We start from the raw sequence: 27,390 nt of genomic DNA, 5'->3' as shown, positions 1-27,390 counted from the left end.
GACTTAGCCCTAGTAGAATGGGCCCTGATACCTTCAGGAGGGACTTTCTTCACCACAGAGTAACACATTTTTATACACAAGATGACCCACCTGGAGAGTGTTCGTTTCTGGACTGCTCTGCCCTTTCGCTGTCCAACATACCCTACGAACAGCTCATCATCCAAGCGAAAGTCTTTAGTCCTCTCCAGGTAGAAACTCAGAGCCCTCTTAGGGTCCAGCCTATGGAGCCTCTCTTCATCTTTAGAGGGGTGGGGAGGAGGGTAGAACGAGGGAAGGGTAATAGACTGCCCTATATGAAAAGGAGTGACAACTTTTGGCAGAAAAGCCGCCCTGGTTTTCAGCACCACTATCAGGGAAAAACATGGTAAAAGGAGGTTTAACAGAAAGGGCTTGAAGCTCCTCAACCCTCCTAGCAGAGGGTCTTTAAGACCAAGTATCTCAACGGACATGAATGCATGGGCTCAAAAGGCGAACCCATCAAAAACGTTAATACCAGATTCAAGTCCCACTGAGGCATGTGAAAGGGCGTGGGAGGAAACTTATTCATGAAACCTTTAATAAACCTATTTACAATTGGAGATTTCAACAAAGAAGGTTGGTCCGGAAGGCAAAGAAAAGCCGACAGAGCCGCCAAATAACCTTTAACCGTAGCTACCGTACAGCCTTTCTTTGCTAAACTAAGAGCAAACAAAAGAATATCAGAAAGGTGGGCCTTCAAGGGATCTTTTTGATTCTCCCCACACCAAACCACAAATTTTGCCCACCTACCGGCATAAATGGATTTAGTGGAGTGTCGCCTGGACGATAGAATAACATCCACTACATCCGGTGGGAGAGAAAATGAACTCAGGTTGCCCCGTTCAATCTCCAGGCATGAAGGTGCAGGATCTGGAGGTGGGGGTGTAGAACCTGCCCCTGCGACTGTGAGAGGAGGTCTGCCCTGAGCGGGAGACGGAGCGGAGGGCACTGAGAGAGTTGAAGCAGGTCTGTATACCATACCCTTCTCTGCCAGTCCGGTGCCACCAAGATGACTTGGGCCCAGTCTTGACGAACCTACCTCAGAACCCGAGGAATCAAGGGTATGGGGGGAAACACGTAAAGCAACTGGCCGCTCCAGGACATCTGAAACGCATCCCCCAATGCTCCTTGCAACGGATACTGGAGGCTGCAGAACAACAGGCAATGCGCGTTCTCGAGTGGCGAATAAATCCACCTGAGGAGTATCCCACATCCCAAAGATGTGGAGGACCAGATCTGAATGGAGACGCCACTCGTGATCTATCGAGAAGTGACGACTGAGACCGTCCGCACGTACATTCAGAACTCCGGCCAAATGATTCGCTATTAAGCAAATCTGATGGTCCTGAGCCCAGGACCAGAGTCGCAGGGCTTCTCTGCAGAGAAGGTACGACCCTACTCCTCCCTGCTTGTTTATATACCACATTGCGGTAGTGTTGTCTGTTAAGATCTGAACTGACCGACCGCGAAGGGAAGGGAGGAAGGCCTTGAGCGCCAAACGTACCGCCCGCAATTCCAACAGATTGATATGCAACATCTGCTCCGCTGGAGACCAATGACCCTTGATCTCCAGGTCCCCCAGATGAGCTCCCCACCCTAGAGTGGAAGCATCCAATATCACTGTGGCCACCGGAGATGGCAGTGAAAACGGTTTTCCTTGGGAAAGGTTGCCATCCACTGTCCACCAATGAAGATCCGCTACAGCGTCCTTGGAGATCTTTATTGAATCCCTGAGATCTCCTTTGTGCTGGAACCACTGCCTGCGGAGGCACCACTGAAGAGCCCTCATATGCCAGCGAGCGTGAGTGACCAACAGAATGCAAGAAGCAAACGGATCTAGCAGGCGTACGACCTTGAGGACTGGAACTGCCGCTCCAACTTGAAACAATGGAATCAGCGCCTGAATGTCCAGAACCCGCTGATGCGGGGTTAGGCCCGAAACATTGTTGCGTCCAGTACTGCCCCTATGAACAGGAGGCGTTGAGAGGTCTCCAGGTGAGATTTGGGCACATTTACAGAAAAACCCAGATCGAACAACAATTGGGTTGTCATCCGCAGATGAGACAACACAAGCTCTGAAGACTTGGCTTTGATCAACCAATCGTCCAGGTAGGGAAAAAACGCTACTTCCCTCCTTCTGAGATGTGCTGCAACAACCGCCATCACCTTCGTAAAAACCCGAGGTGCTGAAGTAAGTCCAAACGGAAGGACCGTAAACTGGTAGTGTTGCATTCCGACCACAAACCGGAGATACTTCCTGTGCGACTTGATTATCGGAACATGAAAGTACGCATCCTGCAAGTCGACAGACACCACCTAGTCTCCTTTGTTCAACGCCAATAGTACCTGCGCTAGGGTCAGCATTTTTTATTTTTCCTGCTTGAGGAACAAATTCAAAACCCTCAAGTCTAGGATCGGCCGTAAACGACCATCCACTTTGGGAATCAGGAAATATCTTGAATAACACCCCTGACCCCTTTCCTGCAACGGCACCAACTCTATAGCGCCCTTTGCCAACATGGTTATAACCTCCTGTTGCAACAACAGAAGATGGTCTTCTGAACAAAATGAGGGATTGGGGAGAAAGGGAGGAGGGAACTCCTGAAAGGGGAGAGCATAACCTTTTTTCACAATTCTTAGCACCCACAAGTCTGTTGTAATCGACTACCATTTCTGTAGAAAAAGACTCAATCTTCCCCCTACAGGAGAAGTATGGATGATAAAGTGGGGAAAACCAGGGCTGCTTCTGCTGTTGTCCACCAGAGGAGGATGATGAAGATGACAGCTGCTGGGCTGGCCCTCTAGCTCTACCCCTACCCCGCCCTCTAAAGGCACGATAGGGCGGATTGGCAGGCTGCTGGGCGAAGGACTGCGACCTCCGAAAGGCAGAGCCACGAGTGAACCCCCGAAACCTGCGAAAAGGTCTATAAGATGTTGTAGCAGAGGTCTGTAAGCCTAAGGACTTAGCTGTCCCCCGACAGTCCTTAAACCGTTCAAGGGCAGAGTCCGCCTTCTCCCCAAACAGCTTTTCCCCATCAATTGGTAGATCCATTAAGGTGGATTGAACATCCGAAGAAAAACCAGAGGACCTTAACCAGGCATGCCTCCTAGTAGCCACAGATGTTCCCATGGCACTGGCTATCGAATCTGAAGTGTCCAGGCCAGATTGTATAATTTGTTGAGCAGCCGCCTGTAAAACATCCATAAAAAGGGATCCAAATGACCTTTGCATCTCCTGTGGCAGATCCTTTGCCATTTCCTTAGCGAAGTCCATAAGGGCGTGGACGTATCTGCCCAGCACACAGGTAGAATTAGTAGCCTTAAGCGCCATACTGCATGATGAAAAGATCTTCTTCGAAGACTGCTCCATCCTCTTGGACTCCCTATCAGTTGGGACTCCAGGGAATGTTCCAGGAGCAGACTTCGCGGAACAAGACGCCTGGACTACTAAGCTTTCCGGAGTTGAATGTCATGATAGAAAAACCGGATATCCTGGTGCATCCCTATGTCTCCTCGCCACTGCCCTGTTCACTGCAGGAGTTGTTACTGGCTTCTTCCACAAGTCCAATATAGGCTCAGTTAATGCCTCATTGAAAGGCAGCAAAGGGTCAGCACTGGACGAAGGGGGATGCAGTACCTCTGTGAGCAGGTTAGAGCAGGTTAGTTTTCACCTCCGCCACAGACAAAGGCAAGTCCAGAAACTCTGCTGCCTTCCTTACCACTGTATGGAAGGAAGCGGCCTCTTCTGTAAACTCCCCCGGAGACGAAATGTCCCACTCCGGGGAAGTATCCAGACCACTTGCAGTGGCTAGACCCTGGAACTCATCCGAAGGCTCCATCTCTCCTTCCTCCAGCTGTCTGTATTCCTCCTACTCCAAAAGTCGTAATGCCTTCCTACGAGATCGAAGATGTGTCTCTAGGGCCGGCGTCATAAGAGAGTCCATCGACGCCGACGACTTCGAACCTCCAAAAGGCCCAGGAAAAGATGGAGGACTCCTAGTCTCACCCGGCGCAGGCACCGGCACAGGCACAGAGTCCAACAAAGACCTCCGCGGAGTCAGTTGGCAGGAAGGCGATGGAGCCGTCTGCAAGGAGATATCATCGACGTCGGATGGCGCAGTGATGGAGTCGGCTGACGTGATGGTGGATCCACCGTCACAAGTGGTGAACTCCCGCTAGGGGATACCCTCAGCACCAAACCGACAGTCTCCGTAGGGCAAAAGGGCATGAATGGAGCCGCCTCGTACGGCGCCGGAGAGCCCAGATCAAACGCCAATAGCCCCGTGGGACCCGCCGGTGCACCAGCAGGGGCCATGGATTGAAACACGGCATACATTGCATTAAAAAAATGCAGCCGGATCCGTCCCTGGAGCCGGGAATTGTAGAGCAGAGGTCTGCTGTACATCAGGCTCCCTCGACGCCGGCGAAAATTGAGGGCTATAATGAACGACCTCAAAGACAGATGGCACCGGCGACAACTCCGGACGCCTGGGCTGAGGCATCACAGCAGGGCTCATCTCCCATGTCTTCTGGCGTCGATAAGACCTCAACCTCGATCGGCTCCGCTCTGACGGGCGCCGAGAGTCATGACGGCGCCGAGAGTCATGATGACGCCGCTTCTTATGCTTCTTGGGTGAAGCATGGGAGGAATCCTTTTTATGGCCCTTCTTTGCTTTTGCTAGGAAAAGCTTCGCCTCACGCTCTTTCAGAGCTTTTGGATTCATGCTCTGGCACAAAGAGCATCCTTCCACATCATGCTCTGAACTAAGGCACCAAATACAATCCGAATGAGGGTCGGTCACTGACATCCGACCACGCATTCTCTACACGGCTTGAAACCGGACTTTTTTGGAGGCGACATTGTAACCACCAAAAAGCGCTACAGTTATCAACGAGCCAGGAAGAAAAACCGTTGGTGACGAAGGCACGGAAAAAAGGAAAACTGACGTCAGTACGCCGACGAGGACCTCTTATTGGCACGTTGGCGTCAGATGGAGTCATGTGGAGCCGTGCCATTATGACGTCCTCGTCGACGTGGACAGCTAGGAAGAAGACTTTCCTTCGGATGCTGACGCAAGGACGAATTCATAAGGTGAGGAATCCACAGGTAGTTGTATCCATCAGAAAAGTTCTTTAAACGCCTCCTTCCCCTGATCCAGAATGCTTGGTAGCACTGACAGGTACAAATTACCCTTGTGAACAGGCATTAGTCTCTCTAAAAGGGAACAGGAGCATTTGTTTTCCTCCTCCAGTTGTACCCTGTACCTGTCAACAGCCCTCTTGATAAGGCTATTGTACAATGAAAAGTTGTTGGGGGTGATGGCCTTGAGGGGTAGATGTTCATCCCTTCTTCTGGGAAGTCTATCATTTTGACTCGACTAGTCATCAAACCCCCATGCTCCTTCAGTCTCCTCTAGTACCAGAACTCCTCCTCTGGTTCTTCCTCCTGTGGCTCCAGTGTTGCTGGAGCTTCAAGGTGGATTGGTCATCTTCGACGTCAAAGGTTTTGTCGGAATTCCTTCAAAGACTCATCAAATCCATGTTTCGTCTGTAGGAGCAATGCCACTTCTGCCTCCAGCCTTCTCTTCTTTTCGATGTTGAGTGTCGGTGAAGGTCTTTTCTTCAGCATTGAGGGTTCTATTGACGTCAAGGTTCTAGTGCCCTCCTTCAATCCCTCTCACGTTGGTGTCAACGTCAAGGATTGCAACGGTGTGTTGGCTGTCTCCTTTTCCCCCACTCACGATCAGTGGGCCTCTTTAGTTTTTGGCTAACCTTTGGTCAAAGTTTTCAACGCCAAGGCTGCCTTCTTTGATTTGTCTGAGGACTTAAGAGTGTTCGGCACCTTTCCGCAGTTTTATTACCTTCTGTGTCCTCCTTTCAGCATCCATCACCCTGTTCTTCTCTGCCTGTTTTGTCTCGGTGTCTGGGGTGTATGTTTCAGTATCTGACTCTCTGCCTTGTGCAGGTTTGTCTTCCTTGATGTTGTCATTGTCGTCGTGGACAGGCCTAAGTCTTTCAGCAATACCAGTGGTCTTTTGGTGGCCGTGGTGTGTTGAAGCTTCTGCCTCTGACATACCCTCAAGGTCTACGGCGTGAATGCGCCTCAGGCCTCAAAGTCCTCCCCCGGATGATTTTTTGAGAGGTAGAGGTTACAGACCTCGTGGGGGTCCCTTTGCGCGAACTTAAGGTGGCAGATGGGACAACATTTTAAGGGGGTATTTTCCATGTCCCCTACCAGCACTCATTCTCTGACCATATGGCTGAATCTGCCAAGGTCCCTCACTGGTAAGAAACTGATGGAGAAAGACCCCCTTCTCTCCCGTCGTTCTCTTTGCCTTTTTCAGCAACTTTCAAAATATTCTTGTGAAAACCCCCCCAAAATTTGAAAAACTAAGGATAACAAATCTTTTGGAAATTAGCCTCAGAATGTGTTCTGGAATCAATGTGTTTCTGGAATCAAGAGTGTTGAAATTATTTGTCCAAATCCATGATTGGGTAGCCCACTTTGGCAAAATATAATTATCCAGTAAGCAATCAGGAAGGTTTCGGACTTGAGAAACCAAGAGAAATTTGAATTTGCATTGAGTGAAACCTTGGGAGCCATAAAGCCCTGCCTTTCATCCAGTGCCACCAAGTCTGATAAGGTCCCAAACGATTTCTATATGGCTTATCCAGAGGTGTGAGGTCCATATGCAACTCACAATCAAATGCAATTTTGAAAGGAATGGAGGTCCCACCATCTTGGAAAATGGCAGATTACAATTCCAAATTACCGGAAACGGCATCACAATGAACCTGGCAACTACAGACCAATTAGCTTGATCGATGCTTTGCAAAAAATCTTTTGTAAGCAGGTACTGACACATCACCAAAACTGAATACAAGGCAATAATGTATGATCAGATTTTCAAGCAGGTTTCAGAAGTAATGTTAGTACTATTGATCAGGTTTTTAGTTTCAATTGTATTTTTTGGAAAACGTCAGTTATCAGCAGGGGAATACTCTATGTTGCATTTGACAATCTGTGTGCTGCCTTTGACTTGGTATCAAGGGGCATGTTGTGGAGGGTTCTAGAGGAAAAGGGTGTTCCTGCAAACTTGCTGTACACTTTAGTGCGGCTCCAATCAGATAATTACGACAAGTCAGATGAAGGATTATGGCCAACGGTCAGATACCTTTAGGATGAAACGTGGAGTGACGGGGGCCTGTGTTCTTGCTCCAACTTTGTTTTCTTTGTATATTAATTGGGTAGTCGATTGCCTAGACGTGGATGGGTGTGACTCACAAAGTGGGCAGCCAAAGGGTCCCCTGTCCTACGTTTTGCGGAAGACACTAGTGCTTTCAATATCTCCCCACGGGCTATAGCAGCTGCTGAATAATTTTAATGCTTTCAGGGTACCGCGGGATCTTGAGCTGAACATCAAGAAGACAAAATGTATGGTATTTAGCCCTGCAAAGCAAAAAAATAAATAATAAGATCAAAATGTATGTGGGATAAGGATGCAATTGAATAGGTGTCAAACTTTGAATATCTAGGAGAACAGCTAACGCCACACCTCATTTGGGAATTGCAACTCCAAAAATCACAATAATTAACTAACCTACTACACTGCAAGTATAGTAAGATTTCATAAAAGGGCAGTATCCAAGAGGGCTGCACCAGCCTTAGAGATAAATAATGAAAGGGCTTTGGGGGCAGCCCTGTAATAGTTTAGAAATCTGGGGGTTTGTGAACATGTAAATCTCATCTACAGTTGAAAGTAAGCTTCTAAGATCTCCTTTGGGACTCACTGCAAGTACACCTATAATTCCAGTTTTCTAGGACCTGGCTCCAAGGGGAATTGCAAAGAAGAGAGTGCAGAATTTGGATTTATTTTGTACGGATTATGGTCTTCCCCAGCCCGGGAATCATACTGGGTGGGTTTAAGAGATCTTATGTCAACTGAGACGGTTTTCAAAATCCCATGGTTGAAGTGTGGGAAAGTGTTACTGAGAAAAGTGGGACTACAGACATTTTGGTTAGCACCAGATGAATTATTTTCAGTTTCAAAAGCCAGTTTAAAAGAAAAATACTGGGACTTTGTACCGGGCCAAACTGTTATAAATTGCAAGGAATCATTGACTACTAAGTTTAGTGATTTTGAAACCATGCCCTGGGTAGTCTATAATTAATGACATCATGTCTTCATCAATCAATCTCCTACAACAAAGTTCTGTTGCATGTGGTCTGAAACTGTACCAGAGGATGACCTCTGCTCTGCCGGTGCAGAGGCACCAGAATCACTCATTCGTTTACCATTTTTTGACAGCTCTATGGGTTCCAAAGAGCCAAGTGGATAATACACCTCTCAAGGAACTTGGGCAATGGTCAAAACCTGGAGGGATTTAGGATTCTTAGTACAGACAACAGATTGGTAGTTTATTCCACTGCTAAATTTCTCATGTATGCTTGTAACTGGCACAGTAAATGCATCCAAGCTAAGGAGAAAACAAAGCTTCCCAGCCACACAAACAAAGATGTTTTGTCCATTGGCATTTTAGGCTTAGACTAGAGACCTCTGTTTTAAAAATCTTTTTTACATAGCTTATTCTGTAGTCCTTCTGTATTTGTTTTTTAACCAATTGTGATCTATACATGTTGTGGTGTTATAGTTTTTAAGAGCTTTTTTGTAACTTACTGCCATTTTTGCACTTTATTACCACATTTTTAGATCTACGTGTTTTCTACAACTCTAAAGTCAGCTTCTGTACAGAGTAAGTGGCAAATATGTTAATCTATTGTGCGACCCTGTTAAATGTTATAGCTATATGAATATTGCCATTGTTGCTGTGCTAGTATCAAACTAGACACCATTGTGGCCCTCAATCCTGAAGGTGGCCTAATTCCTGTCATTTTGCTTTTTTCAGACAAAAATCTAATGTTTACTTGATGTATTTGCCTTTTTTTAAATTGTGCTTTTATATTTCAAGAACTACTTCTATAAAGTAAGTTGACTAGTTGTCAAATGTAGGATTATTTGTAATTGGCAGTGGAAGTCGTAATCAATTGTTCAGTGTTATAATAATGGAGTTTGAATGTTTGTTTTATCTGATGAAATGGAGTATTTCCCCTTAAAGGGCATAGGAGGGTACAAGTTACATGGCGTAGACCTAATGAGAACAAATGAATGTATGGGATTACACAGACTGTAAAGTGCATTGGCTACACTTCGTTTTGTCTTATTGTTTTTTTATGTGCATTTCTGTGATGCTTTCATGTCTTAAATTGTGCTTTTATGATCCTGGTGAACGAAATGAAAATGTCACTTACCCAGTGTACATCTGTTCGTGGCATCAGTCGCTGGAGATTCACATGTTCTGCATAGCTCGCCATCTGGTGTTGGGTCGGAGTGTTACAAGTTGTTTTTCTTCGAAGAAGTCTTTCGAGTCACGGGACCGAGTGACTCCTCCTTCTGTCTCCATTGCGCATGGGCGTCGACTCCATCTTCGATTGTTTTCCCCGCAGAGGGTGAGGTAGGAGTTGTGTTGTAGTAATAGTGCCCATGCAATGGAGTGACTAAGTATGTACCTATTTAAGGTTAAAATAATATATATACAAATGTACAAAGTTGAAGCTAACTTCCAAACTGCTACAGGCTCCCGGGGAGGTGGGTGGGCACATGTGAATCTCCAGCGACTGATGCCACAAACAGATGTACACTGGGTAAGTGACATTTTCAGTTCGATGGCATCTGTCGCTGTAGATACACATGTTCTGCATAGACTAGTAAGCAGTTATCTCCCCAAAAGCGGTGGCTCAGCCTGTAGGAATGGAAGTGGTTTGAAATAATGTTCTTAACACGGCTTGACCTACTGTGGCTTGCTGTGCGGATAACACGTCTACACAGTAGTGCTTGGTGAACGTGTGTGGCGTAGACCATGTGGCTGCCTTACATATTTCTTGCATTGGGATGTTTCCTAGAAAGGCCATGGTAGCACCTTTTTTTCTGGTTGAGTGTGCCCTTGGTGTAATGGGCAGTTGTCGTTTTGCTTTAAGGTAGCAGATTTGGATGCATTTAACTATCCATCTGGCTATACCTTGTTTTGATATTGGGTTTCCTGCATGAGGTTTTTGGAATGCAATAAATAGTTGTTTAGTCTTTCTGATGTTTTTCGTTCTGTCAATGTAGTACATTAATGCTCTTTTGACATCTAATGTATGTAGTGCCCTCTCAGCTACGGAATCTGGCTGTGGGAAGAACACTGGTAGTTCCACTGTTTGATTTAGGTGGAACGGTGAAATAACCTTTGGTAAAAATTTAGGATTAGTCCTTAGGACGACTTTATTTTTGTGTAGTTGTATAAAAGGTTCTTGTATTGTAAACGCCTGAATTTCGCTTACTCTTCTTAGGGATGTAATGGCGATGAGAAATGCAACATTCCAGGTTAGGAACTGTATTTCGCAAGAGTGCATGGGTTCAAAAGGTGGACCCATGAGTCTTGTTAAGACAACATTCAAGTTCCATGAAGGAACAGGTGGTGTTCTTGGTGGTATAATTCTTTTAAGGCCTTCCATGAATGCTTTAATGACTGGTATCCTATATAGGGAAGTTGAATAGGTAGTCTGCAGGTATGCAGATATTGCCGCAAGGTGTATTTTAATGGAAGAGAAGGCTAGGTTAGATTTTTGTAAGTGAAGCAAGTAACCCACTACGTCCTTTGGAGTTGCGTGTAAAGGTTGGATCTGATTATGATGGCAGTAGCAGACAAACCTCTTCCATTTACTTGCATAGCAGTGCCTAGTGGACGGCCTTCTGGCTTGCTTTATGACGTCCATACATTCGTGGGTAAGTTGTAAGTGTCCGAATTCTAGGATTTCAGGAGCCAGATTGCTAGATTCAGCGATGCTGGATCTGGATGTCTGATCTGTTGGTTGTGTTGTGTTAACAGATCCAGCCTGTTGGGCAATTTGATGTGGGGTACTACTGATAGGTCTAGCAGTGTTGTGTACCAGGGTTGCCTTGCCCAAGTTGGTGCTATTAAAATGAGTTTGAGTTTGTTTTGACTCAATTTGTTTACCAGATAAGGAAGGAGAGGGAGAGGAGGAAAAGCGTAGGCAAATATCCCTGACCAGTTCATCCATAGGGCATTGCCTTGGGACTGCCTGTGTGGGTATCTGGATGCGAAGTTTTGGCATTTTGCGTTCTCTCTTGTTGCAAACAAGTCTATTTGAGGTGTTCCCCAGAGTCTGAAGTAAGTGTTTAGAATTTGGGGGTGAATTTCCCATTCGTGGACCTGTTGGTGATCTCGAGAGAGATTGTCTGCAAGTTGATTCTGGATCCCTGGAATAAACTGCGCTATTAGGCGAATGTGGTTGTGAATTGCCCATCGCCATATCTTCTGTGCTAGAAGGCTCAACTGCGTTGAGTGTGTGTCCCCCTGTTTGTTTAGATAATACATTGTTGTCATGTTGTCTGTTTTGACAAGAATGTATTTGTGAGTTATAATTGGTTGGAAAGCCCTTAATGCTTGAAAAACTGCTAGCATTTCTAGGTGATTTATATGCAGTTTTGTTTGATGTACGTTCCATTGTCCTTGTATGCTGTGTTGATCAAGGTGTGCTCCCCACCCTGTCATGGAAGCATCTGTTGTTATTACGCATTGTGGCACTGGGTCTTGGAATGGCCGCCCTTTGTTTAAATTTATACTGTTCCACCATAGAAGCGAGAGGTAAGTTTGGCGGTCTATTAACACCAGATCTAGAAGGTGACCCTGTGCTTGTGACCATTGTGATGCTAGGCACTGTTGTAAGGGCCTCATGTGTAGTCTTGCGTTCGGGACAATGGCTATGCATGAAGACATCATGCCTAGGAGTTGTAATATCATCTTTGCTTGTATTGTTTGTGTTGGATACATGCGTTGTATGATCTTGTTGAAATTTTGAATTCTTTGTGGACTTGGAGTGGCTACTCCTTTTGTTGTGTATATTATGGCTCCCAGGTATTGTTGTACTTTGCACGGCAAAATGTTGGATTTTGCAAAGTTGACGGTGAACCCTAGTTTGTAGAGGGTTTGTATGATTTGATTTGTGTGTTGTAAGCACTTTGTTAGTGAATTGGTTTTGATTAGCCAGTCGTCTAGATACGGGAATACATGTATTTGCTGCCTTCTGATGTGTGCAGCCACTACTGCTAGACATTTTGTAAAGACTCTTGGTGCGGTTGTTAAACCAAAAGGCAATACTTTGAATTGGTAATGTATTCCTTTGAATACGAACCGTAGGTATTTCCTGTGCGACGGATGTATTGGTATATGGAAATACGCGTCTTTGAGGTCTAAGGTTGTCATGTAGTCCTGTAGTTTTAGCAATGGTAACACTTCTTGTAGCGTGACCATGTGAAAGTGGTCTGATTTGATGTAGGTGTTTAGTATTCTGAGGTCTAGGATTGGTCTCAGTGTTTTGTCCTTTTTTGGTATTAAGAAGTACAGAGAATAGACTCCTGTTTGTTTGTGTGTTTGGTACTAATTCGATTGCATTCTTTTGCAATAGTGCTTGAACTTCTATTTCCAGAAGTTCGGAATGTTGTTTTGATAAATTCTGTGCTTTTGGTGGTATGTTTGGAGGGAATTGTAGGAATTCTATGCAATAACCATGTTGGATAATTGCTAAGACCCAAGTGTCTGTAGTTATTTCCTCCCATGCTTTGTAATAATGACCTATTCTTCCCCCCACTGGTGTTGTGTGGAGGGGGTGAGTGACATCTGAGTCACTGCTTGGTTGTAGGGGTTTTGGGGCTTTGAAATTTTCCTCTATTCCTAGGGAATTGCCCTCCTCTGTATTGGCCCCGAAAGCCTCCCCTGTACTGTCCCTGGTAGCTGGACGGTGTTGCCTGCGAGGTGCTGGCTTGTGTGGCCTGACCCCGAAACCCCCCTCTAAAGGGTGTCTTGCGGAAGGTGCTGTAGGTTCCTCTGCTCTGCGGGGAGTAGAGTGCGCCCATGGCTTTAGCAGTGTCAGTGTCTTTTTTAAGTTTTTCGATTGCCGTGTCCACTTCTGGTCCGAACAGTTGTTTTTCGTTGAATGGCATATTGAGCACTGCCTGCTGTATCTCTGGTTTGAACCCAGACGTTCTTAGCCATGCGTGCCTTCTAATGGTCACAGATGTATTAATTGTTCTTGCAGCTGTGTCTGCTGCGTCCATAGAAGATCGTATCTGGTTATTTGATACGTTCTGTCCTTCCTCAACCACCTGCTTTGCCCTCTTTTGTAGTTCCTTGGGAAGATGCTCGATGAGGTGTTGCATCTCATCCCAATGGGCTCTGTCATAGCGCGCAAGTAGTGCTTGAGAGTTAGCGATGCGCCACTGGTTTGCAGCTTGTACTGCGACTCTTTTCCCAGCTGCATCGAACTTGCGGCTCTCTTTATCTGGGGGTGGTGCATCCCCAGATGTGTGGGAGTTGGCTCTTTTCTGAGCTGCTCCTACTACGACGGAATCCGGTGGCAGCTGTGTGGTGATGAAAACAGGGTCTGTAGGAGGTGCCTTATACTTCTTTTCCACCCTTGGCGTTATTGCCCTACTTTTGACCGGCTCCTTGAATATTTCCTTTGCGTGCCGAAGCATACCTGGCAGCATAGGCAGGCTTTGGTAGGAGCTGTGGGTGGAGGAGAGGGTGTTGAATAAAAAGTCATCCTCGACTTGTTCTGAGTGGAGGTTTACGTTGTGGAATTGTGCTGCTCTAGCCACCACTTGAGAGTATGCTGAGCTGTCTTCTGGTGGTGAGGGCTTTGTTGGATATGTCTCCGGACTGTTGTCCGACACTGGGGCGTCATATAAGTCCCAAGCGTCTTGATCCTGGTCACCTTGGCTCATGGTGGTGTGAGCCGGGGAATGTGTTTGCGCTGGTGAGACGTTAATTACAGGTGGAGGAGAGGGTGGCGGAGTCACCTTTTTCACCATTTTTGTTTGTGGCGCCTGGTCTGTTTGAAACTCCAGTCTCCTTTTTCTCCTAATAGGGGGAAGGGTGCTTATTCTTCCCGTTCCCTGCTGTATGAAAATACGTTTTTGCGTATGGTCCACTTCGGTGGATTGCAGCTCTTCCTCAAACCTATGCTTTCGCATCTGAGAGGACAGTGATTGTTCCTCTGTATAAGAGCCTGGACCTGGGTCGGTTCCGGGTTGTTTCGGCACCGAAACCCTGCCTGTATCTCTTTTCGGCTCCGAGGTGGCTTTTTTCTTTTTTGGAGTCGAAACCTCTCGGCGACGATCTTCGTCGGTGCCGCTGTCTCGGCGTCGAGCCGCTTCTACACCGCTATCTCGGTGTCGTTGCTTTTCTCCAGCACTTTCTCGATCCCGAGAAGGCTGCGTGCCGGTGTCTCGACCGGAGTCGGACGATCTCGGCACTGTTTTGGCCTTTTTCGGTGCCGATGGTCGGTCACCGAATTTATGGGTGGAGCCATGGCCTGGTGGCAGTGGCGTCCCCTGGGCCTTGTCACTTTTCTTCTGTGTTGTTTTCGACGTCTTACTCACGGTTCTTTGATCGTCGAATTCCTCGGAGTCCGATTCGTCGATCGAAAAGGTTTCTTCTTCCTCCTCGAACTCTCGGTGCGCTGTCGGCGTGGACGCCATCTGAAGTCTCCTGGCTCGACGGTCACGGAGTGTCTTTCGGGACCGGAACGCACGACAGGCCTCGCAAGTCTCTTCACTGTGCTCAGGTGACAGGCACAGGTTACAGACCAAATGTTGGTCTGTATACGGGTATTTGTTGTGGCATTTGGGACAAAAACGGAACGGGGTCCGTTCCATCGACGTTGTTCGACACGCGGTCGGGCCGACCAGGCCCCGACGGGGGATCGAAAACTACCCCAAAGGGCACCGGAGCGCGTCGATCTTCGATGCGGTGTTGAATCTAACTACGCCGATCCCGAACGCAACAATACCGACGAAAATCTTCCGATATTAACTAACTTTCCGTTCCGAAACTCGGAGCGACAGGAACACGTCCGAACCCGATGGCGGAAAGAAAACAATCGAAGATGGAGTCGACGCCCATGCACAATGGAGACAGAAGGAGGAGTCACTCGGTCCCGTGACTCGAAAGACTTCTTCGAAGAAAAACAACTTGTAACACTCCGACCCAACACCAGATGGCGAGCTATGCAGAACATGTGTATCTACAGCGACAGATGCCATTGAACGAATACGTTACTTACCTTCGGTAATGCTTTTTCTGGTGGATACAGTAGCTACCTGTGGATTCCTCACCTTATGAATTCGCCCAATGCGCCAGCATTCAACTGAAATTTCCTTCCTAGCTCTTCAAGTCAACGAGGACATCACAATTGCACGGCTCCACACACGACTCGGTCGGATGTCATTGTGGCAATAAGAAGTCCTCGTCGGCGTGCCGACGTCAGTTTCACCATTTTTTACATGCCTTCGAGGCGAACAGGTGAATACTGACTTCACAAGAACAATATATACCAATCCAAATACAAATATAAACCACAATATTTGTTTATATTAAAAACCTCAAAAACGTTTACATTTATAATAAAAGATGTCTTGGTATGACCAACAGGGTGTATCTGTGAGGAATCCACAGGTAGCTACTGTATCTACCAGAAAAAGCACTACCGAAGGTAAGTAACTTGTTTTTCTGATGGATACAACTACCTGTGGATTTGTCACCTTATGAATAGAATCCAAAAGCAGTCCCACACTTGGAGGTGGGTGCCTGACTGGTCAAACCAAGAAATCCTGCAAAATAGAACGTGCAAAATGGCCGTCCCTCCTAACTTCCGAGTCTAAGCAATAATGCTTCGTAAAAGTGTGGAGGGAAGCCCAAGTTGCGGCCTTACAAATTTCAGCAACTGGGACACCTCTAGCCAAGGCCAAAGTAGCAGACTTAGCCCTGGTGGAATGGGCCTTAACACCTTCAGGAGGAACCTTCTTTGCCAGTGAATAACAAACCTTTATGCAAAGAATGACCCCCCTGGAAAGGGTTCTCTTGTGGACGGCCTCGCCCCTCATCTTGCCCACATATTCAACGGAGAGTTGATCATCAACTCTAAAGTCTCTTGTCCTCTCAATGTAGAAACTCAAAGGCCTTTTTGGATTCAAGCGATGACGTCTTTCCTCCTCCTTTGATGGATGATGAGGAGGAGGGTAAAAGAAAGAGTGTTATAGAATTACCCATATGAAAGGGAGTTACCACTTTAGGAAGGAAAGCCGCCCTGGTTCTCAGGACCACCTTGTCAGCATAAAAGGTTGTAAAAGGAGGTTTCACACTAAGAGCCTGAAGCTCACTCACGTGCCTAGCTGACGTGATAGCCGTTAAGAAAAATGTTTTTAAAACTAAAAGTCTCAACGGGCAAGAATGCATAGGCTCAAACGGTGAACCCATCAAGAAAGTCAGAACCAAATTCAAATCCCACTGAGGCATGACAAACTGAGTGGGAGGAAACTTGTTAGTCAAACTTTCAGGAATCTAATAACTATAAGGGACTTAGACAAGGAATGCTGAACAGGAAGGCACAGAAAGGCTGACAGCGCTTGATAAATAACCCTTCACAGTCGCAACTGCACATCCCTTCTGTGCCAAGGAAAGGGCAAAAAGCAAAACATCAGAGAAATGGGCCTTTAAGGGATCAATTTGTCTCTCTCCGCACCAAGCAACAAACTTTGCCCATCCATTAGCATAGACAGTCTTGGTGGGGTGTCGCCTGGTCGATAAGATAACATCCACCACTTCTGGAGGGAGAGAAAAGGAACTCTGATTGTCCCGTTCAATCTTCAAGCATGTAGGTATAGGCTCTGGAGGTGGAGGTGTAGAACCTGCCCCTGCCACTGCAAGAGGAGGTCTGCCCTGTGAGGGAGACGGAGCCGAGGGCACAGTGAGAGAAGGTCTGTGTACCACACCCTTCTTGGCCAATCCGGGGCAATTAAAATGACTTGAGCTCACACCAAGACATCTGAAACGTGTCCCCCAACGCTCCCTGCACGGATACTGGAGGCTGCAGAACGACGGGCAGTGTGCGTTCTCCTGAGCGGCAAACAGGTCTATCTGTTGAAATCCCCACATCCAGAAGATGTGAAGAACCAGGTCTGGATGGAGACGCCACTTGTGACTGGCCGATAAATGCCGACTGAGACTGTCTGCACCTACATTGAGAACTCCAGCCAGATGGATTGCAACTATGCAAATCCGATGGTCCTGCACCCAGGACCAGAGCTGCAGAGCCTCTCTGCAGAGAAGATAATACCCTACTCCTCCCTGCTTGTTGATGTACCACATTGCGGTGGTGTTGTCTGTCAAGACTTATACTGACTGACAGTGAATGGACGGGAGGAAGGCTTTGAGAGCCAGATGTATTGCCCACAGTTCTAACAGACTGATGTGAAACATCTGATCTACTGGAGACCAAAGGCCTTCGATCTCCAGGTCCCCCAGATGAGCTCCCCACTCTAGAGTGGAAGCATCAGTTATGACCGTGGCCACCGGAGGTGGGAGGCAAAACAGCCTTCCTTGGGAAAGGTTGCCGTCCACAGCCCACCATTGTAGATCCGCTGCAGTGTCTCTGGAGATCGTTTTCGACTACTCCAGATCCCCTGTGTTGAAACCACTGCTTGCGGAGGCACCACTGGGGAGTCCTCATGTGCCAACGTGCATGAGTGACCAACAGAATGCAAGAGTCGAACAGACTGAGCAGACGTAGGACCGGAACAGCCGCTCCCTTTTGAAACACTGGAATCAACGCCTGAATGTCCTGGATCTGCTGAGGCAGAGGGTAGGCCCGATTCAATGTTGTATCCAGTACTGCCCCTATGAACAGGAGGAGCTGAGAGGGCTCTAGGTGAGACTTGGGCATGTTTACTGTAAAGCCCAGGTTAAACAACAACTGTGTTGTCATTTTCTAGTGATGCAGCACAAGCTCTGGGGACCTGGCATTTATCAGCCAATCGTCCAGGTAAGGGAATACAGATACTCCCTTCCTTCTGAGGTCTGCTGCAACCACCGCCAACACCTTGTGAAGACTCAAGGTGCGGAAGCAAAACCAAAAGGAAGGACCGCAAACTGGTAGTGTTGCGTCCCTACCTCAAACCGGCGATACTTCCTGTGCGACTTTAGAATGAAGATATGAAAATAAGCATCCTGCAAGTCAGACACCATCCAGTCTTCCTTGATCAACCCCAGAAGCACCTGTGCTAGAGTCAACATTTTGAATATCTCCTGTTTGAGGAACCAAATCAAAATCCTGAGGTCCAGAATAGGCCCCAATCAACCATCCTTCTTGGGAATTAGGAAATACCTCGAATAGCATACCTGACCCTTTTCCTGCTCTGAAACCAACTCCATTGCACCCTTTAATAAAAGGACTTGCACCTCCTGCTTAAGCAACAGGAGATGATCTTCCTTGCAAAACAAATGACGGAGAGGGAGGAGGTGGGGTTGGAGGTATTGCACACTCCCGAAAAGGAACGGCATAATCTTTCCCCACAATATTCAGCACCCAAGAGTCCGATGTGATTAACTCCCACTTGTGGAGAAACTGAAATAGCCTTCCCCCTACGGGCGAAGTATGATGCAAGATGGATAGAAAACTAGGGCTGCTTTCCTTGATGGGTTCCCCCAGAGGAAGAAGATGAGACGGGAAGCTGCTGAGTGGCTCCTTGTGTTCCAACCCTCCCCCGCCCTCAATAAGACCTATAGAGGGTTGGCAGGCTGCTTCATGCTGGACTGTGGTCTCATACGAAAAGAGGACCCACAGCCAAACCCCCTGAACCTCCGAAAAGATCTAAAGGGTGTGGATGCTGAAGCCTGGAGTGCCAAGGACTTTGCAGTAACCCTGCTGTCTTTAAAACGCTCCAAAGCTGAAGTCAGCCTTGGATCCAAACAACTTCTCACCATCAAACAGAAGGTCCAAAGTTGCCTGAACATCCGTGAAAAAGCCAGAAGACCTAAGCCACGCATGCCTCCTGGTCGCCACCGAAGTGCCCACTGCCCTGGCAACTGAATTTGCCGTATCCAGACCAGACTGGATAACCTGCTTGGCCACAGCTTGAGTGTCCAACAGGAGTTCAAACTGCCATTGCACATCCTGAGGCAAGCATGGCACCATAGCTCTTGCCATGTCCATCAGGGCATGCATATATATCCCCAGCACACAGGTAGCTTTGACAGACTTCAAGGCCATACTAAACGAGGAGAAACCCTTCTTTACTGTTTGCTCCGTTCGCTTAGACTCTCTATCTGATGGAGTACCAGGGAATGGCCCAGGTGCAGACTGGGCAGAACAAGAGGCCTGCACTGCCAAGCTCCCAGGTGTTGGGTGCCGAGACAAAAACTGTGGATCCCCCTGGTTCAACTCTGTACCTCCTAGCCACAGTCCTGGAAACAGTTGTCATGGGGATCTGTGACCGACATGCGACCCCCGCACTCACGACAAGGCTTAAAGCCCAATTTCTTCGGTGGAGACATTGTAACTCAACACCACCACCACCTTTGAAACTGTAACTGTTCGACAGCCAGGAAAAACTGTTAGCATCGAAGGCGTGAAAAAAAGGGAACTGACGTTAGCACGTCAGCGAGGACTTCTTATTGCCACAATAACGTCAGAAGGAGTCGCATGCGGAGCCATGCAATTGTAAAGTCCTTGTCGACGAGAAGAGCTAGGAAGAAAATTTCAGTCGAATGCTGGCGTATTGGGAGAATTCATACGGTGAGGAATCCACAGGTAGCTGTATCCATCAGAAGAAAGGTTTTATGGAGAATGATGACGAAATGAGGTGTATATCCAAGGGAAGGTAATTACGTACGGAGGATGGTCAAGGGAAAGGATGGAAAGAGTAGGGTCCAGCTCTTGGGAATCAACTCTATGACCCAGTTGTCTTTCAAGATCGACTTCCAGTTGGTGGAAAATTTGGACACAGTCATTGAAAGATGATGGTGTAACTGGGGGAGGTGTCAAAGGTTCTGAGGCAGTAAATCCAGCAGAGGATAGAAGAGAATGCATCAGAAGCTGGTGTTGGCTCCCCTGTGTTTGCCCTCTGCCTTAAAGGGAGCAGTACTTTTGGTGCAGGTCTACACCAGCTAAGAGGGTTGCCTCTGCCGCGACTGCTTACCTCTGGAGTAGCCCCTTAACTTTCTGTGTTGCTGATGGGTCTGCCTCACTGGCAAAGCCAGGTCCAGTGAATGACCCTAAACCCTGCTATTCTTGAAGTGCTCAATGGAGGCTTCACCAATAAATCACATGCCATCAAAAGGCATGCCTTTCAGATAAAAATGGATACCTCTGAAAAAGCCAGTACAATGCAAACAAGCACAACAGCATCATGTTTGGAAATGGAACGAACAGAATTCAAGCCGACTTAAGAATCTGTTTAGAGGTATTCAACCCATCACTGAGCAATAATGATTTCAGCATGCGTTTTGGTAGGCTTACGACTGCAGATTATGCCAAATTCCTCCAACGCATGAACAAACTGGCACAGCAGACACTTGATATTTGCTGTGTAAACACCAAGACTTCCTGAAGTGAAAACCTTCCTACTCAAGAGACGGGTCTCTCCACTTTGAATCCCTGTCCGTAGGGGCCATATGTAAGCCGCTGGCACTCAGTTCGGAGGATGACGCTCAAACCTCCCAGCTGGGTGGCAACAGATGCCAAGGCAAACATTTCTGGTCACTCAAAGCAAGTCTATGTCATCTAGCAATTAATCTGTGGATCGCAAGACCGAAGAAAGACTTCTCAATGGGACCCATAACCAGTTCCAGTACAGCCTTGTTAACTAAGAGCAAAGGTCCTACAAATGAAGAAACGGATTGCAAGACTTTCATCAAAATAGAAGACTTGGTTACCTCACGAGGCAAATCAAACACAAAGTTTTGCAGCTTACCACCATTAGGGGAAGCCCCAGAGAGGCACGTGATATCCCCATCTGGAAAAAGTTCTTAGTCACTAGCATGCTGCAAGTCATGTTCAAAACATGAGCAGAGTACCAAGAAAAACAAAAACAAAAAAAGAGGGAAGGGTATGTATACCCTAACCCCTTAGCTTTGGTCCAGGGGTCCTCCAGGGCTAAAAAGTTTTTTTTTGTTATTTTTTTTTTTAAACAAATCTGAGAAATCTGCAAAGGGATCTGCAGATTTTTGCTGAGATAAAAAAAAACAAAAAAAAACGCTGTCTCCAGCGCTTCTTGTTTACATTTCCCCCGGGTGGACCAAGTCCAGAGGGAATTCTTAATCAATATAGGAAAGGGGGGTGCTGCCCCCTCCTCCTAGGGCTTATTAAATGCCCCAAGGACCGCAACCTCCCCAGAGCCAGAACCAAAAAATGAATGGAGGACCATGTGACCATGCATCCCCCCTCCCCCACCCAGGCCAGCCCAGCCCCTGCAATGTATCTGGAAAGTGCTCAGAGAGGTGGTGGTCCCTGGGGCGGGGGAGAGGGAGGGGGGGGATGTGGCCTTCCGGCATTGTGTTAGTCTTTAGCCCTGGGAAGGCAATGGTCTTTCCAAGGGTTTGGTGGGGGAGGGGGTGATTCACCCCCACAATCTAATTAAAAAGTGCCCCAGGGAGGTGGTGGTCCCCGGAGGCGCAGGTGGGTATGGCGGATGTCACCCCAGCATTGTGTTAGTCTTCAGACCCTGGTAGGTGGTGGTCCCCGGGGCTGGGGCGCACAGCCCCCCGTATTGAAATTGTGAATGACCCAGGACCAGGCTTGTTAAAAAAAATAAAAAAAAAAAACTTTTTTTTAAAAAGCACTTTTTTCCCACAAAACTTTGATGTTGTCGTGAAATCACAGCAAAAATTATTTTTGAAAAAAGGTGCTTTTTTGGCCTGGGGGTGAGGGTGGGGGGTGGAGGTCCCTCGGCGACCTCAGGGACATTGATTATTAATTTTTTTTTAATTTTTTTTTTTATTTTTAACTCTTTTTTTTGTGGGACTCGGCTGAAGCAGAGACCCAAGATGGCTGCCAACACTTCATGGTTTGAAGTGTTGGCAGCTAATCAGAGCCTGCATTTCCCTGCACGTGCTCATCCTTCATCAAAACATCACAAAGGATCCGCACCCCTAGATATACAAATCTATTTTCCCTTTAATATCTCAAAACCTACTGAACGGATTAACACCAAATAAGTGAAAGTGTTATTTGCATACCTGAAAGATAGCTTTCTGCCAAATTTGGTGTAAATCCATCCAGTGGTTCGGTAGTTATGTCTAAAGGTCCTATGAGAAACACAACTTTTTTCACCCCTCCTTTTTCTCTGCCCCACTTGACGGATCTCTCCGAAACATTCCGCATGCACAAGAATCACTGGCACACTTTTTTGGAAAATTTTGTGAAGATTCGTCAAGTGGTGGTAAAGATATAGGCAAGTCAAAAAACACTTTTTCTATGGAAACATGGTCCTAACTAGAACTACCAACTGGTGACCGCCAGTGGGATATATATAGATCTCGCCATCTAGTGTTGGGCTCGGAGTGTCACAAGTTGTTTTTCTTTGAAGAAGTCTTTTTTCGTGTCACAGGATAGAGTGGCTCCTCCTCTCGGTGATAGTGCGCATGAGCATCAACTCCTTTGTTAGATTGTTTTCTTTCTGCCGTCGGGTTCGGACGTGTTCCCTCTCACTCTGGGACTTTTGATTCAGAAACTCTATATTATCTCAAACTTATCTCATACCGTCAGTATTGTTTCTTCTGCACTCAATCCGATAGCACCGTCGGGATCAAGGAAACGCCCTTTAGGGCACTCACGCCCTCCTTGGGCCTGTTTGGGCCTACTGCGTCATACCCTGATGGATCTGACTCCATTCCAATTCTTTCCTCGGTGCCATGCTTAATTTCCTTACACCGACCAGCACTTGGTCTGTAAACTCTGCCTTTCTCCGGAATATCTTGAGGAAAGCTGTGAGGCGTGTCAGTCTTTTCGATCGAAGAAAAAACTATGCGATCAAAGGGCATGAAGACTGGAGATGGCGTCCAAGCACACAGAGTCCACCGACACCCTCCAAGAAGAGCAGGCACAGATGGCAGTTTCGATCCCAGACTCCGACTCCAAACAAGGTTCAGAGGTGGACAGCCAGCCAATAGCAGCGGCGCAGTATGTGAGTACACCTGCCCCAACACCCACTTAAAAAAAAAAAAAAACAGGCAAGGCCTTGGGTGCATCACTGCTATCGAGCCATGGTGTCACGCAAAAAAGACTAATCGTCGACTGACCCTTGGGTTCGGCGCCAAAAAAGGCCAAAACACTCCATCAACAGGTTACCACACCTGTTTTGGTGTTGGGGTCGAGCCGAAAAACTCAAACCCAACCTCCGAACTGAGCAGACGCCCACAATCATCGGATCCCAAAAAATTACGCCCTGCTTCGGAGCCGACACCTCGGCCAACAGCTTCGGATATGAAACACCTCGGTCCGACTTCGGAGCTGAAAACACCATCCTATAAAGAGGAAATAGCACTTTCGGCTCGATTGAAGCAGGTGCCCAAAACATTCACTGAACATTCCTCTACGGGCACAAAACATACCTCTGAACATCAAATGGAGGAATTGGACATTCAACCTATTTTAGAGGTTATGGATAGCAAGCAGAGAAGAATACAAATCCACAGAGACTGGAAAAATTATTACTTCTCAGCCTCCACAGACTAAAAGAAAGCTAGCATTTCAAGAGACTCTTGATACTGCCCCACCAACGGCAAAACTTTCAGGTGGAGGGAAAAGACGAAACCTCTTTAGCCTTCTCCACCACATTCACCACAGCTTTTTCTCCACAACCTCTCACTCCACCACCATACTTTTTTCACAAGGCGACACTGTAGACCCATGTACAGTACAACAATGAAAGCATTCTAAGCACAATACATATGTGTAAACCATATGGCATATTTTCTTCTATATAATAATTACACAGACAACTTAATGGAGCTAAAGCACTACTACACAAGTAATTATGAGGCAGGGTTGAGTGCATTCTTTATGGACATTTAAAAAATAACCTTCACTCAAAGTAAGTAGAAAGAATTGAGGATGAGCTTGAGGTCCTGAGAAAGAAGGGTGGCGCTTCTGTTCTCTATTTTTTATTCTTTGTCATTTCCTTATAGACAAGGACCTATGAGCGACTTATGTCAGCGTTGTTGGGACAAAAACACCATCAGGTCAGACTGCATCCCAGTTTGGTTGGGGTATGTGGTGTGCGTTTTTTTTTTTTTTTATGTGCCGAGCAGCTGAAGTTTTTAAAAACTTCAAAATCCTTCAACACTGTACACACTGGTTTCCTGCTGGTCTATAACCATGAGGGAGACTTGTGGGATGTGATAGAACACTTAAAGTAGTGCTATAACTCGGGAAGATGGTGTGTCTGTCACAAAAGCCATTCTTTTTAGGTCTCGCCAGAGTGCATGCGCTGTCGCTTGTGAGGGATGTATACTACTATTGTCTGAGAGCCTTCCCATTGCTTACCATTCACTGGTTCATTGTAAAACCCCTCCCAGATTGGCGAGTCCACTTTGCATCTCGTGGGCTTTTACATGCATCTTTACAGACAATCGATGAGGCAAATCAAGGTGCAAGAAGAAAGGCTGCAGTTTATTTGTGAGAACACAAGCTGTCAAACTTAACGGTACAAAATGACATTCCCCAGCTTAGTTAAACATGTTTTAGTCCCTCCTTGTTTGTGGGTCCAGTTCTATCAGTTTTATTTTGCCCAGCACTTCTGGCCAGCGCCTATAGCGAGTAGCCCCTTTCTTTGCAATGATCCCGCACTTCTTGTGGCTTCTAGGTTACACCTTGCTGCAGAGTGTTGTGGGTGGCCCCTTGTGCCATCCGGAGCTGCAAGGGACATTACCGCTCACTGCTGACCACTTGTTAACTACTGGTCTACTACTCAGTACCCTTGCGTGAGGCATCCCAAGGGCACTCTCTTGAGCGACTCCTCCATTGGCTAAGACGCTCACCTTGCTGACCATCTGTACAGCTATGCCTCGCTGCCTGCTTTTCCACGTCCTCATGCAGCTCCTGCATTCGTCCTTTCCTGTTCCTTATTTGTAACCTAGTTGCACCAGCACCCTCCCTAGGTTAAGCAAGAACATGCGCATGCCTACCCCTCTTAGGTGAACCCCATCCGCTCATAGTAGCCCTGCATTTTAAGATTAATTAGCCCATGCCTTAAAATACCCAACCCATTGACCTTGCATACCTTGGACATGGTGATGTTCCGTTCCCCCCCCTATATCTCTCAACCAGTGCGAGGTCTCCTGCTCCCCTACATCTGAAGTGAAGTATGATCTCAGATCAGATCAACTCTACGGGGCAATTGAGCTTGGAAATGGCTGTCAGCCGAGCTTTTATTGCCCCAAATAAATCCCTATTCCCCATTTCAGAAAGGTCATTCCCTCCTAGGTGTACTACCAGAGCATCTGCTCTCCCTTCAAATCGAAGTCGGTGTTGCAATGTGGCTAGCAAATGTTCGCAATGCATTCCGGGCTTGCCCATGCAGAATACCGTTGTGTTGCGCAGCCCCAGGCCTTCATGTCGGTTCTGTGCCAAAACCCACTAGTGACCCAGGATTCACACCCTGTGTATCTGGTCACTGGGGCTTGTCAAGAGGAAAGAACAGTTTAGCTTAGTTTGGGCCGAACGTAACCCTGATATGCTTTGGAGGCCCAGCGCCTGGTCCTCTTTATGTGGTCCCTATTGAGGCCCAGGCTACTGCCATCGTTGCACCCCCTTTACGAAAGGAGTGCTTCACAAACTTTCGGTGGAAGGCCTCAGGACCGCTATAAATTGGAAGTGGCTGAGGTAAGAGCCATCCTGGTGCCAGAAAAGTGGCTGATCACCCGGGGCACCATATTCTAGGTAGCTACGCATTCAGCACAAGGCATCGTTTGCTTTCCTCAAGGCAGTGCAAGTGCGTGACCTTGCCTTTGCGCTCCTGATCTTTTTTTGATTAGTGAAGGTGAATTGTCATGGAGCCTTCGGCTATCCTCACATCCCGCTCCTTCAGGCTGGATGACCCTGGATTAAATCTGATAGGGGCAACTAGTTCGCTAATCCAGTATGCCACAAAGAAGGCCAGTGAAAAATGCCTTAAAGGGCACCACTTCCTGAGTCCAATTAAACATAATGCTTTGATGGCCTTTGAATAATGCTTGCAAGTTGCCAAAACTTATCGGGCGCCTCCTATCTCTGCCTTGGATGCAGGTGCCCCATCTCTTCATTGCTGTCCGGCAGTAGATGGTGTTGGCTGAATCCTTGCTCCCCGCCAGTTTAGCATAATACAAAATTGTGCTTAAGTGAGTCTGTCCCCATGACCTTGTTTTACCCTTCGAGAAGGCCCACTGTGTGAACAGTTCAACCTCTCTGCTGGATAAATCGTCACCCCCACACTCAAGTTATCTACAGGAATTGTTTCAAACACTCATGGTATTTTGCTGTGGTCTTAGGGGGTTAGGGCGTTCTCCACGAGCATGCTTAGGTCTGCTCTAACAGAGTCCTGAGGTCTTGAAATACTGCTGTCCTGACTGAGTTTGAGTGTGGTGTCAGCTCCCTGAATCTCTGCCACTAAAAACGAGGCAGCGCGTCAGCCACCACATTTTTACTGCCGGGTATATGCCTGACCCTGGTCACTATGTTTGCCCTGAGCTGGCAGACCGCCAGATGCCTTAACATACGCACCACTATCGGGTAATGCGCTGTCCCTGAATTTAAGGCCTGCACCACAGTGTGGTTGTCAACCCACAGGACTATCTGCATGTTAGAGAGCTGCTTTTCCCCATATAGTGAAGGCAACTACAATGGGAAAAAGCTCCAACACCATCAGTTGTTTGGTGATCCCTTATTTATGCTACTGGGCTGGCCACTCGGCAGCGGCCCACGCTGTTCCCAGCAAGGCCCCAAATCATCCCCCACCCCCTCCAGCTGCACCTGTGAAGATTTCAAGTTGCCTTGCTGGCACCCATCGTTCCCGGCCAATCAAAGTCCCACTGAGAGCATTCAAAAAAGGTTTACCACAGGTGCGGGTCTTCCTTCACACCTTGTGTAATCCTGATCCTGTGCTGTCTCCTTGTTACACCTCTGGTTAAACAAGCCAACCGTCTGGCTTATGGCCTCCCATCCAGGATTACTCAGCTGGTGAAAATCAGCTTGCCCAGCAACTGCTGTATCCCACCCAATGTTGCCCTCTTCTTCTCCAGTAGTGTCAAGATAATCTGTTTTATCTCTTCTATGTTATTTTCTGAAAACTGCATACTCCCTCCTCCATGTGCAGCTCAATGCAGAGGATGGTTAGCCGTGTGCTAGGACCCTCGGATTTGTCCCAAGCCAAAGGGACACCAGGCTGTTCTACCAACGCTACGAAGTACCCGACCAAAACTGAATATTCAGTGGAA

General features: G+C 47.2%; 1 protein-coding gene and 1 long non-coding RNA gene across 4 annotated transcripts in view; one reads left to right on the top strand and one right to left on the bottom strand.

The window, feature by feature from the left end:
• Positions 1-27,390, bottom strand: part of IFT52 (intraflagellar transport 52) — a 492,806-nt gene that overhangs the window by 197,189 nt on the left and 268,227 nt on the right. The gene's annotated exons all lie outside the window — the stretch shown is intronic.
• LOC138304056 (uncharacterized) overlaps positions 1-27,390 on the top strand; it is a 276,848-nt gene that overhangs the window by 32,353 nt on the left and 217,105 nt on the right. Inside the window, exon 2 of the long non-coding RNA XR_011205488.1 lies at positions 8,730-8,772. This is a non-coding gene — a long non-coding RNA (uncharacterized lncRNA). The remainder of the gene's footprint in view (positions 1-8,729; positions 8,773-27,390) is intronic.

The sequence above is a fragment of the Pleurodeles waltl genome, chromosome 7 (genome assembly GCF_031143425.1).
Source record: "Pleurodeles waltl isolate 20211129_DDA chromosome 7, aPleWal1.hap1.20221129, whole genome shotgun sequence".
In the NCBI taxonomy this organism is placed as follows: Eukaryota; Metazoa; Chordata; class Amphibia; order Caudata; family Salamandridae; genus Pleurodeles; species Pleurodeles waltl.
This window is presented reverse-complemented; position numbering and strand designations above follow the sequence as displayed.